Raw genomic sequence first — 19,529 nt, forward strand, 5'->3', positions numbered from 1 at the left:
CTGGCTTTGACCATGGCATCGCGACCTGGCATACCAGCGACGGCTGAAGCCTGCCTGGGGACTGGGGCCTGTCGGCGTAGAGCATTAAGCTACCGCGGGGATGAAAAGGAGGATAATGCCACAACAAGACATGCAATCACGAATTTTGCAATAAAAATGATATCAATGCAAAAGCGTTACAGATTCTTTACACATCCCCACGGGGTTCGTCTCGATTCCTCGTAGGGAACAAAAGAAGAAAGTTTCTAGGAGCCCTATCCACAAGTATCACCGCCGGTGCCATCATCAACAGTGGGCCACGAGGGGGCGGCGCTAGCCCCATCCAGATCAGTGGCGACGACGAGAAGACGTCGCCACTGCGCTCCGGGCGCGGCGCGACCTCGGGGGCACGTAGCTATCGTCGCTCGTATCTGGAGTCTCATCAGGATCGGGAGAGTCGCTGGACTCCCAGGTGCCATCGCTGCTGCCGAAGGAGTGGTCAACATGACCAATGGCGGGCCCAGCGCCTGCCCCTGCGCTATCCTGGTGATCCCCTTCAGGGCATCACTCCAGGCGGTGGCCTTCCTCATCAAAGACATTGAAGAACATCATGGAGGCGCTGTCGTACACAAAATGGATGGCGAGGGCTCGCTCTGCGCGGCAGACGCGGGCAACCTCGCCCCATCCACGGGTCATGAAGATCTTGCCCAGGGAGACGGCCTCGACCTCTGCTCCCGTCGTCGGGGTGCCCACTCAGCATGCTGCAGCCATAGCTTGAGCGCCCCCCTTGGCGGCATCACTTCGGCGAAGAATAGCGGGAATCGGATCCACGTGCGCGGTGGCATCACCGCCCACACCATGATTTCTCGCGAGGAGCCCTCAGCGTGGGTTCGCGGGGCGGCGACGCGCGCCACCACAGAACGGCCACCGCAGGCGGCGGCGGTCGCTGACTCCTACTCCGGAGCCTTCTGCTCGAGCATACAAGGGTAGCGGGTAGCCGGGACAAGGCCGCTTCTACCAGGGCCATGTCACCTCCGGCCTCACGACAATGTCGCGGGAACGGACCAGCCTCTTCTTCGGTGGGAGTGGCCCAAGCTCTTCACGGGTTTTTTTCCCATTCTCAGTGGTGGAGAACCTCCATATCGGCGCCATGGGTATCACAGCAAGACGGCGGAGCAAGGAGGAAGGAGAGGAAGCAAGCGGAATGGAAGAAGAGATGAGCAACGGGGGCCCCTCCCCTCTCCTCATTTATAGCCAGGGGAGGCTAACCGCCGGCCTCCGCGATCTAAGGTAATGATGATTATCCTCTGCATGCAGCAGGGTCTCATCAAGTCGGACAGTTCCCGAGGCAGCATGGGGAAGTGCAGACGCACATGACCTATCAATTGCCACACGTCAATCATGGCCGCAGGCGGTTAGGGCCCGTGGCGCTCCGCACTTGCCCGTTGGCTTCACCCCGACGCCAAGTCCAAGCGCGCCTTGGGCCCGACGGCTACCGTCGGTGTCCTGGGAATGGGGGTACCCAGATTTGGCCACCTGCGGCCCAGGGCGTGGCTCCACCAATGGACTTGTATGGCCCATCTTTATCAGCAACCACTCAAGACCCTCACGAGGCGGACGACCCCAAGACCTCCCTAGGGGCGGCCTCGCTAGGCTAGCTCCTGAGGAGCGGAGATATCTATGCAAGGGGCACCTCGCGAGGTCCACATGACATGAGCCATGATGATGAAGCTAGGCGGGCGCCAGTGGGCGCAAAGTGCCAGTTTCATCTTTGGTGCTAAAGGGGCAGGCGCAGGCGAGGAGTCCCGAGGCATCATGCAAAGGTTTCCATATCGGTGCAACAAGACCAAGACCAACAAGACGGCGGGACGGAGGTCACCGCGGAGCCCACGGCGGCGTCACCACCACAGCTTTGGGCAGGCGAAGACCACCTTTTTGTCAGGATAGCTTCTACTAGTTGTCTTCCTGCGAAATTGGTCGTTGTGGGATCCCTTCGCGCCCAAACATTTGGAAAGAGGACCAGGGCCTCTATAAATGGGACTAGCCACCACTGTAGTGAAGGATCAGCTCATCTCGGGACAGATCATTCAGACCCTCCTCAGACACACCAGCTCATCGAGGTCTAGAACACCTCTCCTCATGAGGCTATTCATCCATTGTACTATTTCATCCCTAGCCCAAGAGGCAATCCACCGCACCACACTGGAGTAGGGTATTATGCCACAAGGGTGGCCCGGACCAGTATAAACTCTCGTGTCACTTGTTCCTTGGGTTCGACAAGCTAGGCCTTGAGATCATTGCGAGATCAAGCTAGGGAGAGTGAGACACTACAAAAAAAAGACACATCCTGACATTTTGGGCCGAACGAATTTTTTTCTGTCATACATATGACACTTCTATGACGATAATTGTGGCAAAACCCGGTATCATCATACATGTGGTGGGATCCTACTTCTATGACAAAAAATCATGACAGAAAATGGGCTTTTCGTCCTGGGCGGGCCGGAGACGCAGCTGCATGACATTCTTTGGGCCGTCCATGACGGAAAAAACCGTGGTAGAAGCGAGGGGGAGGAAAATTTCGGGGAGTTCCCGGTTAAGGTGGGAGGTCGGGGCCCGAGCGATGCGCGTTTCTCTCGTACACGTACGCGTGTGTGTGCGAGGCGTTGGGCTCTAACTAAACCTGAGCGATTGCACTGCAGGCTACGCGTTACTGAACCCGAGCGATCCATCGATGGCTGTTTACTGAACCCGATCGAGCGATTCCTTCGCTAATGCTGCTAACTGAAGCCGATCGATGCTGCCTCTGGATGAACAATGAGCGTTGCGGGTGGTTTGGATGAACAGTTCCCGGTGGGGGTGGATGAACAGGAACCCGTGGTGATGCTTCTAGATGAACAGGACCCCGATCGATCGAGCCGGTTGGGGCTGGATGAACAGGACCCCGTGGAGGGCTGGATGAACAGGACCACCCCGTGGAGGGCAGGATGAACAGTAGACGGTGTAGGGCAGGATGAACAGTAGCCCATGGAGGGGTGGTTGAACAGGAGCCCGTGGAGAGGGTTGGTTGAACAGTAGCCGGTGGAGTAGCGCGTGGTGAAGGCTGGATGAACAGGAGCTCGTGGATGAACAGTCGCAGGTGGAGGCTGGAGGAGGTCGACGGTGGATGAACAGTAGCTCGTGGAGGCTGGTGGGGGTCGACGGTGGAGATGAACAGTATCTCGTGGAGTCCCGTTTTGCGGTACGCCACACCCCTGCTGATAAACATGACCCCCGTTTTAACTGTAGCGCTCCAACACAAGTTCGTTTCCTCCGTTTTGCGGTACACCACACCCCTCTCGATCTACAGGACCCCCATTTCAACTGTAGGAGGTCCGTTTCCTCCGTTTTGTGGTACGCCAGACCCCTCCCGATCAACAGGATCCCATTTCGAACGTGGCCGGTCGAACACAAGGCCGTTTCCTCCGTTCTGCGGTACGCCAGGCCTCGCTTCCATCGCTTGTTCTGTCCAAGCCCTCCCGATGAACACGATGCATTTCATTGCCTCCCCATGAACACGACGCATTCCATTGCCTCCCCATGAACACGATGACGACGTTGTTTCTCCGTTCCGACCCAGCCATGTACACGAGCCCTGGCCGTATGTATGCGCGAGTAGGCATTCGAGACCCCGCCCGTATGTACACATACGTGGCCGTATTTTCTTTCTTGCACCCTGGCCGCTGTATGTACATGTACATGCTACATGCGCGCCTCTACTACGACAGGTGCGCGCCTCTACATCGACCAGTATATATGTACGTACACGTTCACGACCAGAATGCCAACGCTACCTACGCTTTGACCAGGTGGGTCCCGACTATCAGGCACTTCCTTGCGTGCGAAGATGTAGCTGGTGGGTCCCAGCAGTCAAGGGAAAACGTTTTTTTCGCAAAATACGGTGGCCCGTCCGGTGGGTCCCCGCTGTCAGGTGGAGGAATAATTATTTTGCGCGTAATAAGGAGCACTTCCTTGCTACAGTCGTGGACCCAGCTGTCAGCGTCTCCAAGCACAGTACTCTTCCGATGGAAGTCGGTCGTTGACCACATTGACCACGCCGCACCGAGAGCACCACGGCGGTGGACAACGGCAAGGCCTAGGAAGGGGGCGATGCGGAGCCGGGGAAGACGCGGCAGTGGATGCCCACACGTAGAGGAGTACGAGGGTTCACTGGTTCGCTACGGTGTGAGGCTACCGTCGCCGCAGAATAACAGGGGTTGTGGGTGAGTAGAGGGATGGCCTGGCCAGCGGTGGGAGTAGTAGGGGGCGATGAGGCCTCCACCGCATCGCAGCCGGCCACGGGAGGCAGGAGCACGAGGCACAACCAGCGCTGGTTTGGGCAGCTGGAGCAAGAAGACCTGAGGTTGAAGAAGCACTACGGCCGTTGGATGGACATCGTACGGTCACTTGAGCTAGAATCGTGCATATTGACTAAGTTGACAATGCCCTCCATCCCCGTCAACTTAGTAGGCCCACAAGTCAGCCTCTCACCAAGGTGGGTCCCAGCTAGCAGGGGGGTATTCATTTTTTTGTGCGTAATAAGGAGGCACTTCCGGTGGGTCCGAGCTGACAGCAGGAGGAACATTTTTTTCGCGAAATACGGTGGCCCATCGGGTGGGTCCCAGCAGTCAGGGGCAAATGTTTTTTTCGCGATATACTGGTGGGCGTCCGGTGGGTCCCTGCTGTCAGGTGGAGGAATAATTATTTTCCACGTAATAAGGAGGCACTTCCTTGCGGCTGCCGTGGACCCAGCTGTCAGCCTCTCCACGTACAGTATTCTTCCGATGGAATTCGGTCGTTGACCACATTGACCACGCCGCGCCGACAACACCATGACGGTGGACGACGGCGAGGCCTAGGAAGGGGATGACGCGGAGCCGGGGAAGACGCGGCAGTGGATGCCCATGCGGAGAGGAGTACGAGGGTTCACTGGTTCGGCTGCGCTGCCGTCGCCACAGAATAACAGGGGGTGTGGGTGAGTGGAGTGGAGGGATGGCCTGGCCAGCGGTGGGAGTAGTATGGGGGCGATGAGCCCTCCGCGACAGCACAGCCGTCCACGGGAGGCAGGAGCAGGCGGCACGACCGGCGCTGCTTTGGGCGGCTGGAGCAAGAAGACCAGAGGTTGAAGAAGCACTACGGTCGTTGGATGGACATCGTACGGTCAGTCGAGCTAGAATCGTGCATATTGACTAAGTTGACAAAGCCCTTCATCCCCGTCAACCTTGTAGGCCCACTATACTGGGTCCTAGCTAGCAGGGGGAGTATTCATTTTTTTGTGCGTAATAAGGTGGCACTTCCTTGCATGCGAAGATATAGCTGGTGGGTCCGAGCTGTCAGCGGCGGTAACGTTTTTTTCACGAAATATAGAGGCCGTCGGTGGGTCCCAGATGTCAAGTGGAGGAAATCATCATTTTGCACGTAATAAGGAGGCATTTCCTTGCGTGCGGCCGTGGACCCAGCTGTCAGCCTCTCCACGTACAGTCCACTTTAGACGCTTGTCGGTCGTTGACCACGCTGACCACACCACGCCGAGAGCACCAGGGCGGTGGACGACGGCGAGGCCTAGGAAGGGAACGACACGGAGGCAGGGAAGACTCGGCCGTTGTTTTTGTATCCCACGCGGAGGGGAGTACGACTGTACGAGGGTTTACTGGTTCGTCTGCCGTCGCCGGAGAATAACAGCAAGTGTGGGTGAGTAGAGGGATGGCTAGGCCAGCGATGGGAGTACGATGGGGCGGTGAGGCCTGCACGGCAGCACAGCCGGCCGCGGGGAGGAGGGAGCAGGCAGCCCCGCCGGCGCTTGTTTGAGCGGCTGGAGCAGGAAGAGCAGAGATTGAAGAAGCACGATGGCCATTGGATGGACATCCAACAGTATACAGGCCATCTGTCGAAAGCCTCAAATTTGTGGAAAACAGCATACAGCCCATCTGCCATTATTTCAAATAATTTACAGCCCATTTGCTAATTCTTACGGGGTTTTTTGGAGCCAATATTCTTTATGTTAGCATTACAGCCCATATTGTGGCCACAGTTAAAAAATTATACGAAATTTTGCATATGTCGGTGCGGTCTGAACTGTTTTTAATCCCGAAATTTCGAGTCACATTCAGACTGATTTAAAAAATAAATGTATATCAATATAAAATCCAATAAATTGTCCACGCATAAAAATTAATGCAATTTAAAATCTCGAAATGAAAAAAAAGATATTTGAAAATAATTGCCGGTTTGATGTGTTTTAAAAATGTACAACCCATTTCTCATTACTGATAGGCCATTTTCTCGGCCAGCCGAATGAAGCTCTCCTCGTCTTGAAAGATTTGCAGCCCAACAGGCCTGATAAAGCGGACGAGACTTGCCTGCTCCCCTCCCGTGTGCCCATCCGTGCTCCCGCATACGTGGTTTGATTTGATTGGAACAAAATAAGGCCCGGCCCCACCCCCTTAAAATTAGGGGGGAGATGATTAGATTAGAAAGAAAAAAGAAAAAAAGACAGCCGTTGGATGAGGTGGGAGTACGGATGGGAGCACGGGAAGGGAGCAGGCAAGCCGGATCCTGATAAAGCGACTTACTTGACAAATCACAAAAGAACTGGGCTAGCCATTTTCAGAAAGAAAAAAAACTACTAGGCTGGTTTGTGCTAAACATAAAAGAAAAGGTTGTCTAGACAGGCCAGAGTGTCCCGCACAGCCCAGTTGACACCCCGCTTCCGTCTCAAAAACAAATTAGATAAATGCCACTCCAATTATGGCGATTCATAAAAATGCCACTGCAATTTCCAAACATTGAAAAATGCCACTGCAATTTTTGCAAACTTTGAAAAATGCCACTGCAGTTTGCAAACTTTGAAAAACGCCACTCCAGACTTCGAAAAATGCCACTAGAAATGGCATGAAATGGCAATTTTCAAAGTTTGGAAATTGCAGTGGCATTTCTCGGATACACGAGATTTGGAGTGGCATTTACCAAATTAATCCAAAACAAAAATAACTAGGCGAGCTGCTGGGTCCCTGGTGTCAGCCGCTCGTTGTGCAATTCTCTCGTTTATTGACTACGTTGACAATGGCATGGTACCCAGATGTCAGAAATCCACTAGGAGGAGCCATTTTTTTATTGGCTTGAAATAAGGAGGCACTTGCTTGGGTACTGCCATGACCTTGGCGGGTCCCTGCTGTCATCCTCTCCATGTACAATCATCTCCTGATTGTGTACGCATCAACTTGCTAGGCCCACAAGTCCGCCTCTAAACCGCGGAGGACAAATACAACCCATTTAAAAAAATAATAGCCCATTCCATACATTCAAACGGAAAGTTCAACATTCAGACCAAAGTAACAGGTCTGATCCACATATAGAGTACTGAACTTCCACATTGACAACCATCATAGCCAAGTTAACTATCTACTCCCACTAACACTCTAGTAGCATACAAGTACTAACTTACTCTTAGCGAACTAGATGATGCCGGCCGCCATCTGCTGTCCATGCAAAACGCCGGCACCGGCGTCCTCTGCCTCGCCTCGGACTTGCCAGAGGTGCGATAGGGCGCGTTGCTCCCGCGCATTGGCCCTTTCCATGCCAGCGTGGTCCACCGAAGATTCGGCTTCCAAGCGGGAAACCCACTTGATGAGCTGGTAGTAAAAATTGGCGTCGCAAACGTGTGCGTGCCAGACATCCTTGTCCCAGTTGCGGGCGCTCTGCTCGCGACTCGGAGCGTCGGTGCGCTGCTGCTCCATGTCCCGCTGACGGCGCAAATCGGCGATACGCTGCTCCTTCGCCAGGCGGTCACGCTCCAACAACTCCTGCTCCTCCGCCATGCGGTCGCGCTCCAACAACTCCTCAATCTCCGCATTGCCATCTAAAGACAGATAGAATGCCTCCTCCCTCCGTCTGCCTTCCGGTGAAAACCCGAACACTAGTTCCGGCGGTGGCCGCCTCCGATGTCGCCTACCGCGGACGGGCGGGGGCATGGTGGAGGTGGCGAGCGACGCCGGGCCGGTCGGGGCTTATGAGGATATGGTGAGTTGGATCACGGTGGCACCTGAGAAGGCCAGGAAACAGTACTTATAGGTGGAAGGTAGCGCGACGGTCATCGGAATTCAATGCATAATGGCTTAGCGCACCAGCTTGCCATGGAAAACTAGAGAAACTGAAATTATGACTGTGTCGTCCCATCCCGTCTGGGTCGCACGCTGGCCTGGCGGTCAAATGAGTGCACTCGAATCATCTCCCTCCTTATCAATAATGATTCCACGGATTTAAAGCTTATCTTTTTTCGCATCAGTTAGCTGCCTTAATTACAGCCGGCTGCATGCAGGCACTCAGAATCACTCGCGGGCAGTGCGCGAAGCAGCATGCAACGAGTCGCAGCCGAGGGCACGCATGCAGCCACTTAAATCACTGGAATTAATTAGGCTTAAACTTCTGCATGCCGTTAATTATTGCCATGCCTTGGTCTTGCTGCTTTGCTCATGGGACTAATAAATCCCGGACGGAGGGAGTACCTTGGTTGGTGAGAGGTTTGAATTAAGCCTGCAAACCGGAAAGGAGGTACTCCCTTCGTTTTTATTTAGTTCGCATATTAGCTTTGTCAAAGTCAAGCTTTAAAAACTTTGACCAAGTTTATATACAAAAATATTAAGATATACAATAACAAATCAACAACAAAAATATTAAGATATACAATAACAGATCATATACAAATATGTAGCTCCAAAAGCAGAGATCTAGAAAAAACATTTGTTCTTCCTACTAACATGGATGCTTCTCTTGGCCAACATTCAGTACAGACTGAAAGACAAATTTGTTTGTGAAGTCTACAATTCCTCTTGCAAACGTAAGTGGTTTCACCAACAGCTGGAACCATGAGAATGAACCACACATGATGGAGGAACATCCACTGCAATATGATTTGGTCTTCTCTCGATCACACCGCGAGACTATTTTCGGAATACAAACTTTAACTTAGGCAAAATGATGCCCATTGTATAATCAGACCAAAGCAATGAAGCACCTAGTGTTGGCCAATAAATAGTACAGTACTACTTTTCTGCAGTCCATGAAGTGACTATCCAATCTTTCTGTGTCTATTTTCAAATGGCACTGCATGCAGTGACTATACTATTCTCTTGTGCAGTTCAACCAAAATTGCGGACACTTTGTTTGTTTGCCAAATAGCAACGGGCAGACATCTCTGTCTGCACAAATATCAAGCAGCTAGTAAACATATACCACACCTTGTATTTTCGGTTTAAACATGTCTCTTCCGCTTAGCATCTGTCATGTTCTGCACTGGACAATCTGATACAGTTATGTTTTGCCCTGGACAATTTCATACTGAATTGATTTGCTGGTTCAGAGCAGAAATATAGCGCCTATTCTTCATCAGACCAAGGATATCCATGTTCGCAGTGATGGAAGAGGTGAAATCAATACAACCGAAATTGAGCATCCAATCATTGAATCCTGTCCTGCACCTCCAATGTAGGTCCACCCTGCCAATAAATTCACATGCAAACCACTAGTATTACTATCTAATGACAGTACAAAAAGAGTAGCAAGATAGTAGCAAACCATGTACCTTCGTAATGAACAGCTCATAGTGCCACCAATTGGATATAAAGGTTTGGAAAAAAACATGCTCCTAATGTTGAACCAGTTGGACTTTTTGTGCAGTTCCACTAAAATCGAGCATCCCTGTTTGCATAGATATTGAAAGTGTGATTACTCTAAAAGTGGCACTAGTTGAAGCATAGACTCACAAATATAAGCATTCCAATTTCATAATGGGAAAAGGTAGCAAGACTGTTTCTAACCACCTGTTTGAAGGAATAAATAAAGCAACAGCGGCTGATGTCAGGAAGGCATACATAGTTTTTTCTGAAAAACTGAGCCATTCCTGACCTTTCCTCTTCTTTTAAGCAAATTTTGTGCAGTTCTACTAAAATAAAATGCCATCACCGCCTTGACAATTCAGTGACACTGTACAAAAGGAAATGACTTAACATTACATCATGATGTCAGGTATGTAGTCGACAGGCATTAGAGACAAACATACAGACCTCCTCCGATAACATAATGAACATTAATTTTAACAAAGGTGTGACTAGCTTTACCGGGATAATTTGAGTGAACTCTACACCCTTTGTTCCTTAATATAAGACGTTTTCGCGGTTCAATTTAAAGTACCCAAACGTCTAGTATTTAGAAAAACAGGTAGTAGTTTTCTTGAGCACATATCTGGGAAAGCTTGCCACACTTTATTTATGTCCATACGCTAATGCAACACCATTCGAATACTACAAATATACACTAATCCAGTGGCTAGTGCAACAGTAGAGTAGTTAGTTTATTACAGGGTACAGTACAATGGTTTTACTGAACAGATTTCAATAAACTCTAGCACTGGAAGGTTTCTATAAGAATTAACAATACAAAATGTAAAGGTAACAAGTTTCAGCATTGGTATACTAGCTCTGCATGAGCATTAAACCAAATACAAAAGTCTGAAGGTAACTAGCATTATTAACTAATGACAGTATAAAAAATTGCAAACCATGTACCTCCAAGGTAAATATCATTTCGAACTCGGGGGGACCTTAAAAATTGCTATCCCAATCTTGATAATCGATCAAACATAAAAACTTGATCGAACGAATCAAGAAAACAGCCGGAGGAGGAGGTGCCCACTCTTGACCTTTCCTCTTGTCTTCATAATTGTCTGTGCAGTTTAACCAAAATAAAATGACATCAGCGCCTTGGCATTTTGGTGACACTGTACAAAAAAATTAACTTATCTCATGAAAGTGAGGTATGTAATCTATAAGCATTAACAGTGCAAAAATCTGAAGGTAGTAACAAGTTTCATCGTTGGTATACTGGCTGTGCAACAGCATTAGAATGCCTTAGACTGCTGGCGTTGCTTAAATTTATCGGTGGCATTAGACTGAGAGCGGCATTAGTTAAATGTGGCATCACTTTAGCAGTAGCATTGCTTGACTTGACTGCTGGCGTTATACTAACAGCAAAAAAGTGGCAATAAGAGCATGGGAGGCCCATTCGGACAGTGGGCGCACCAGTACGATGTACCTCCACGGACGCAGAGTGGTGAGGGAGGTATGGTTGCCCAGAGCAACAAATATCCAGGCAGCATATGTGGATTACGTCCCATTTTTGCTCTCTTTAGCCACCTTTTTCCTATGCGAGGACAACAAACCGATCGACCTGGTCATTCTCTATTGCGTTGTCATGCCTTTCTACCCTTCTTCAACCAAGAGACACGAGACTCGTTCCTTAGCTACTGATTTTCCCCTTTTCAACCTAGATGCGGGTTCGATGCCTACTCTCTTGGACAGTACAGTCTCCCTTCCTTTCCTTATTCAACCCAGACATGGATTAGTCTGCATGAAGTAGGGTTTCCTTTAATAGTGCAAATTATGGTTTTCGTCTGCGTGGCCAGCAGAGCAGAGGATAGCAAATTGGGAAGATGGTGGAGTGGAAAAAGATCCACATGCAACGACGTGGCAGATGGGGCAATAGAACAAGGTTATGGTTCGAAAAGAGGTAGCATACCTGAGGGTCGGCGGGAAGTGGCTTCGCTCGTGGTCGTCGTCCTCCGCACACACTACGGCAGCGAGCTTGGGGACGGAGGCCATCCCGCGCGGGCGCTAGGTCTGAGAGGACGGCCTTGTCGTCAGTGCGTGACCTCGCTCGCCGACGACGAGTGCGTCAACGCTGCACGTCCTTTTCTTCCCCGGCGGATCTGTGACCACCGGTGAGGAGGGAGAGAGGGGCCGTCTTTTTTAGATCTGGAGAGAGGGTGGTAGTGTGAGAAGCAAGTGGGCAGCCCTTAGCAAGAAAGCGCTCAAGCTCCAGCCTATATATCTTTTTTATACTACTAGTACTGGAGGTGGAGTAGTGGTAGAGTAGTTTATATTTTCTCTGCGTACAGTACCAGTTAGTCGTGCTTCAAAACTGATCGGCACGCCATTAAAAAATAAAGGTCGATAACTAATGCGGCACCTCGGGCCAACGCGGCCAGATCGCATTTTGCACGAGAAATTACACACCATGTTTCGTTGACATGTGGTCCCGTTCCAACATATCAGTGAGACGACGGCGAGTAGTAGGAGTATTTCCGAACGGACGTGTAGGCCGGGGCGCCTCTTCGTGAACCGTGGCAAACTCGCAACCGTCCACCGACTCTTCGCCTTTCCCTCTCGATTTGGAACTGCTGTCGCACGCTCTTCCTCTCCCTCCTCCATTTTCCTTCAGCCCTTCACCCTTTCTTCTGCCATTGTTCGATCGTCTTCTCCATGGAGGGAACAGGCCGGAAACGACCCCGTTATTCTTGCCCCGATCTGAAAGATGACGTGGTGGAGGAACTCATTGATCGGTGCGACGTCATCACCTCGGCTAGCATGGCAGGTTCGTTCAAGCCCATTCTCGACTCAACTAATAACATCATTACAAAGAACCCAAGAGTCAAGGAGCGGTTTGATCTCCCCTATCTTCTTCGCCGTGACCCTGATGATGACTGGCGCCGGCACGACGGAGGCCTCGCCCTGTGCAAGTTGATGCCGCTTGATAATGATACGTATGATGTTAAGATGCCATCGCTTGAGGGCAAGGCTTGGGCGGGCGCAAATGGAGATTGGGTTGTTTACATTGGGTCCAACTGCGAGTGGGAACTTGTGAATGTGTACACTCGTCACCGGGTTCCACTTCCAAAAATCTCAGCACACTGCCCAGAGGTTGAGCACACCGGTAATGTACGCACGTTCAAATACGATCATGGTGACTGTATTCTACGGAAGATAGCAATTTGTCGAGTTCCCAACCGCTCTTGGAATTACAGCGACTATGATGTTGTTGCTATCTTCGACAAGCTTGTTGCCTTCCTTGATGGTTTCACTCGATGGATATTGCTCAAAAATCAGTTTCTGTACACGGATGAGTACGGTGATGCAATTCAATACGAGCGCCTTGTGTTTGCTGCCACCACTCGTGGCACTATTTTTGCATGGCATCCTCATAGCTTTGGTACGTTTGTCTTCCACCGTAATTATAATTGTTTCATCCACATGCATGCGGGTTAGCAAGTTTCCCTTTACTAATTAACCTTCTTCTTGTGTTTCCAAGGTCCTGTGAACATCCCACCACCTATACTTGAAAATTTTATAACCAAGGGGGAGATGACGATGGTGATGATCACGAGCATGAGGACGAGCAGCGCCCATATACTCTGTGGCGCCTGGCAACTAATTCCGATGGATCACCTCTTCTTGTGTGTATACAGCCCACTGATGATGTTACTGCTAAGGAAGCAGGTGTAGTCTCCCATGGTCGCACTCTCCGGACCTATTCCAACACCCGTTGCATGGTATTCGGGATGGATACTAGTGTGCTAGCGCCAACTCCTTCTCCCTGGTACAGAATTGATAGTCTTGGAGAAAACTCGCTCTTCCTTGGACAAAACTATCCGATGATGGTGAAAGGCGATCCAACTGCTGTTGACACATGTTACAGCATTTATGAGAAGCAACTGTGTCTATACCTCGGACATTTGTGTGGTTCCCTACCCTGGTAGGATATAGTAGGCCGCTTCAGCCTGGATGATCAGTCCTGCGTTGGTTTCCAGATCGACAATCGATGGCCCGTCCCAGAGAATCACTTGTGGTTCAAAGCAAGCGTTTCCAACGCCGAGGAATGGTTGAGTTGAAGTTCATTTCATTGCTTGTTATTTGTTGTGTGGTGAAAACTTTAGTATTTATAATGTATCCTCGTTGTCGATGTGGGTTGATGACCTGTTGTATGTAATAAAATGATATGCGTGTGATAAACTTACTAAATTTATGAATGGCTTTCGAGTCGCTTCTCTGAGTGAGTGGTGCGACGAGGCAAAAAAATATTTTCCGAATACATAATTGTACGTGCATTGCAACAGGTTATCGGATGAGGCCAATCAACAATAGTAGTACACTATTTGTACTAGCTTCAGATGCTTCGCGCGTCGGGCGGGTGTTTTTACTGTAGCCATATGTTAATGTGTTCGCTGTACGTAACCAGCACCTCGAATCCTCGATACTAGTACTATATAGTAGGAGTAAGTAGTAGGGAGTAGTAGGGTGGCATGGGCCAGAACAAGCATTCACGTCCAGGAGTACGGCACACGCCACCACCACGACATCCATCTGACACCATATTATTTCTTGGAGTCCGTGCTAGAGCAATCTCTTCAACCTCGTCGTTTCTCTAACTTCAGCCATCGCGCGGCGGGCGAGGTGGGGGTTTGCCGATAGTCGGTTTCCTTAACTGCGGTCCCACTTGTAAGGCCAACTCCAACGCACGACCCCAAACGCACCTCCGTTTTGCACGGACTCCAACGATAATTTTGACTAGAAAAGCAAGACCAAAGAAAACAAGAACCACAAGAATACATTTTACTACTCCTGTAAGTTGGATTAGTGCCTTCTCGATGCATTCATTGTTGATCTGCGGAGGCTCGATCTTGCGTCTGTGCTAGCTAAAAGTGATAGAACATCTACTAAATTGCGCTCTATCAATATATGGATGTACTCTTCTTCCCAATACAAAAACTTGCATCCATTCTACTCCCTCCGTTGCACAATACATGCCTTCTATTTGTCAAAATATATATGTATCTAGACATGTCTTAGTATATAGGTACATCCATTTTTGGACAAATGGAAGTCAAGTATTTTGGAACGGAGGGAGTACACAATAAAATTTTTAAGTTAGCACAACTAGTCTAATCCGAGAGCAGAACCGAAGATTTGGTCGGGTTCTTCCTCCTTTTGCCGACACGTGGGACATCCAGCATCCAGGTCGTGTCATGAAAGAAAATAGAGTGGTAGTTGAAGCCACGAGATGTGCATCTTGGGTTAAACTGTAAATAGAATCTTACTACTCTTGAGTAACTCCAAAAGCGGCCACCGAAGATCTTTATTGGATTTGTTTTTCATCACCAGCACGTCGAGGTGAAAGATGTGCAGGTTCAGTGGGTCCTCTTGCGTTTTCACTGACATGTGGGGCCGCATGTGAGCAAACAGACGATGGGCTTCGCGCGTCCGCTGGCTGGCTGAGAAGAGAGATAGAGGAGGGCTGAGCACGGACTGCAGGAAATTTGTTCTACGTACCTCGATATAGGCTCGATATAGTGGGGTGCATGGGCCATAACTTAGCATTCACATCTAGCAGTACGGCACACGCCACCCACACGAGTCCCATCCGACACCAATTTTCTTGGAGTCAGTGCTACAGCCATCTCTTCTCCCTCCTGTTTTCTCAGCCATCACGAAGTGGGCGGGGTTGGGGTTTGCCGATAGTCAGTTTGCTGAGCTGCGGTCCCACTTGTAAGTGAAAATGCAACACCGCACGCATTCCTGCTTGAGCGGTGTTCCGGACCAACCGTGTGGGGGTGCGACGCGAACACTGCAGACTTTTCCTTTTGAACTCGTAACTTGTAAAATTTGGTTCTGCTCCATGGCGCGATCGATAGATAGAAAATAACGATTTTGCCTAGAGTAATGAGAAGTTTGGTTCTGGCGTCGTTCATGCATGGAGTACATATGAAAATTATGAAGTTGATGCGAAAGGTAAGATAATTACTGTAGTATCATATACTACTACATGGATTTGACGGAAAGATAAAAATACATACGGATCCATCAATGTTCAACGACATCCTCACGCCCTAGTGCGCCGGGTCACCAACTGACGTGTGAGGAGCAGCGGAGTTGGCGGCGAGCTCAACGTGCTTCTGAACAGTGGTGTCCAAGGTTGCCATGTGCTCCAAGAAGGCCAGCGTCCTATCGTCCTCCTCTTGCATGTAGTAGTCCTTGTGGACATTTGCGCGTAGACGTGGGTGATTATGTCGATGGTGTCTTGCTGTGCCAGGCGCTGCGCGGCGAGCACGACCTCGAAGTGGACATTCTCCGGCGTGACGGCGGGCAGTCGCAGGGCCACTACTGCATCAAAGAGGTTGTTACCATAGTGGCCGTTGAGGGTGGCGGGCATCGCAGAGCCTGGGCGCGTCGGCTGGAGGCTTATGTCAAAGTTGTTCGCAAGCTTCTTGACGACGGTGAACTTGCCAAGGAAACCGACGAGGACCTCGTCGAACAAGGAGATGAAGTTGTCGTCCAAGCGGCCCCTCGCCCTGGCAGCCTCAAGCAATACTACCTGGAGACATTCCTCGGTGCCGGTGGACGTGGTAGTACTCCTAAATCCAGATGGTGGCGCTACTAGTACTAGTAGTAGCACTACCAATACAGTAGTAGGAGTACTGGCACTACACAACCCATTGGTCAAATTATTACGTGTTTCTCCTCACAGTGAAGTGACAAGACCTTGCGCCGGAGATGACACCTGAGTATAGGCACCATGTTCGGCATACCATAGTCAGCCTCACCGTCTGCAGTCACTATCATCATGGTTGTAGAGCTAGCCTGCTAACAACTATCCCTGTTCGACATAATTTCCCATGCGTAGATGCCCGTGCATTGCACGGAACACAAAGATCGGGGGTGGACGGCTCTGGCAGCGGCCATCGCGCCAGATTTTTCCACGGCCTTCTACTCCTAGATGTGTACACGTGTGCTGGTGTGTGTTGTGTGTTGGGTGTGCACGAGTGCGTCCTTTTGTGCATGCCACCGCGCAGTGGTGAATTGTGCGTGAGTGCGTCCTTCTCATGCAAGAAGTTTGTCCTCAATGCGCCCTCAATTTACTAGCGTGCGGGGTGCTACCCCGAGTGGTTTCAACTTTGTTTACTTCACCGCGTGTCAGATGGGCCTCTAGTTTACTTATTTTCACCCACTGCCACATGGGCCAGCACACGAAGATACAGAACACGAGCTGACAAGGCAGCATGTGGATTGGTTGACCGGTCAACTAAACAATATACGGAGCTATACGCTGACACAGTGAGCGTATAATCCATCGGTATAGAGAGTTCGAGTGAGAGGGGAGGCCCGTGAGAGATAGCAGAGAGAGAGAGAAAGAGCTACTCCCTCCGTTCGATAATGTAGTTCCAACATTTTTTAAGTCAAAATTTTGAAACTTTGACCAAGTTTATAAAGAAATTACTTATATCTACAATATCAAAGATAAATGATAGTATGAAGTAAGTACATGTTGTGATGAATCTAATGATCGTTCCAGATGTAAATGTTTTTCTCCACATATACCTGGTCAAACGTTTCTGAGGTTTGACTTTTCAAAACATCCATATGCTTATGGACGTGACAGAGTCCCTAACAAGAGAGAGAGAGAGAGTGAGTGAAAAAAGTGTGTGTGCGTGTGTGAAAGAGACATGGACAACACACGATAAAAGTAGAGAAAAAGCGTGTGTGTCTTATGCAAACATATCACACATGCATCTTCGACAACGGAGGCAAGGTGAGGAGATAGTGTGTGGTTGTTTGGAACCGAGAGAGCAAGACCCCTAAGCTAGCACGTGGCCAAGAGGGGTCTGACAAACAAGGGAGAGAGGTCGAGAGAGACGTACGGAGAAAATGCAGACATGGGGAGGAGAGAGTGTATGTTTGTCATAGAGAGATCCCCTGGAGATCGTGATGGGACTACATGGGTGGGAGATCGAGTGACAAGGTGTGTGCGCGATAGAAGATGCCCCGAGAGATATCGAGATAGACGTATGGATGGAAGGAGACAATACGTGTGTTCCTGTTGGCTAGTAAGAGATAATCATACTTAGGAGGGGGGAGTGCTTGCGCCTATGATGGATTGAGGGATTATGGTACTTAGGGGGGTGCGTGTCACATGGAGAGAGAACAAGGGCGGAGAGTGTTGGATGGGTCTATATGTATAGCGCGAGCGAGACATGTGTATGTGTGAACCAGGGAGATATAAGGCCAGTTTGGCTTGCGTCCTGAGCATCTTTTGCCTGGCCTGGGGTTGTGGCTGGATTTCATGCACGCTTGTTTGGTTGCTACCCTGTGAAAAAGAAAGCCCGCCTGGCCTGGGTTCCCTTGCACTTTAATTAGCCTGGCTGAACTCCAGACACTGCAAGTAGCCTGGCCCAGGCGACCGATTTCGAACGCCTGGTCGTGCCTGGTCGTGTGGCCACGAGGCTAACAGCAACATGGATGGATATTAGCATTAAATAATTGATGCATGGATTGATTGATGGGACGTTGATGCTTTGCCTGGCCCAAGCATGAACCAAACGCTTCAGCACCACACAAGCCTGGCCAGGCAGAAATATTTTACATCTCACGTCCACACCAGGCAGTACCGGCCATCAAGGCATGAGGGTCAGGTCACGAACCAAACTGACCAATAAAGTTTGAGAGAGATTGAGGAGCCCCGATAAGGCTGAGTGGTGCGTCAGATAGCTGAGAGGGGGAAAGAGATATTCCATCCGCTCGATAATGCAGTGCATGTAAATTTTTTAGAAGTCAAACTTTGGAAACTTTGATCAGGTTTACGCAAATGTTATTTATATCTACAATACCAAAGATACATCATACAAAACTACATCTCATGGTGAATCTAATGGCATATGTTTGCCGTACTAGATGTAATTCTTTTTCTCCACGTACATGGTCAAACTTTGTGATGTTTGACTTTTCAATAAATCTATATGCTATGGACCGAGGAGAGTGCCTCAGTCGAGACAGATCAAGTGCGTGTGAAGGAGAATGAGTAAGTGTGCAAAAAGAGTATGTGTGTGAAAGAGAAAGTGACAACAAACGATAAATTAGAGAGAGTGTGTGTTTTTTCGTTTCTTATGCGAACATATCACGCATGCATCTCCGAGATGGAAAAGCGAGGCGAGGAGATACACGAAGATAGCTAGTGTGTGATTGTTTGCAACGGAGAGAGACACCCCTGTAGCACATGTCCAATAGAGGTGTGGCCAACAAGGAACAAAGGTCGAGAGGGACACATGGATGGCATGGACGCATGAGGAGGGAGAGAGGGTGTGTTTGTGATAGAGAGATCCCGTCGAGATCGTGAGGGGACTATATGGGTGGGAGATCGAGGGAGTGCGTGCACGATAGAAAGATGCCCCGAGAGAAACCGAGATAGACCATGCACATGTTTGTGATGGAGACTAAGATTAGCTAGTCATATACATATAGGGGGACTGCGTGTGCCTACAATTGAGTGAGAGACCATCATACTTGGCTAGCTGGGCATGAGATTGTGTGTGTGCGCGTGTGAGATGGAGAGAGAACGAGGGGGGAGAGATAGAGTTTTAGATGGGCCTATCGAGTGTAAGTGAGATATGCATGTGTATTTGTGACCCAGGTGGATGGAGAGTTTGAGAGAGGGGGGGAAGAGCTCCAAGACAACATAGTGGTATGTGAGAGAGTTACAGGCAAAGAGCCAAGGAATCTGTGTGCGTACGATGAGTGCACCCAAGATATCTAGCTTGGACTAGCTAGAGTATCATACATATTGTGCGAGAGATACCTATAGATGGTGTATATATGCATGCGAACTAGAAAGACCCCCCACCCAAACACACA

The sequence above is a fragment of the Triticum aestivum genome, chromosome 5A (assembly GCF_018294505.1).
Source record: "Triticum aestivum cultivar Chinese Spring chromosome 5A, IWGSC CS RefSeq v2.1, whole genome shotgun sequence".
Classification (NCBI taxonomy): domain Eukaryota; kingdom Viridiplantae; phylum Streptophyta; class Magnoliopsida; order Poales; family Poaceae; genus Triticum; species Triticum aestivum.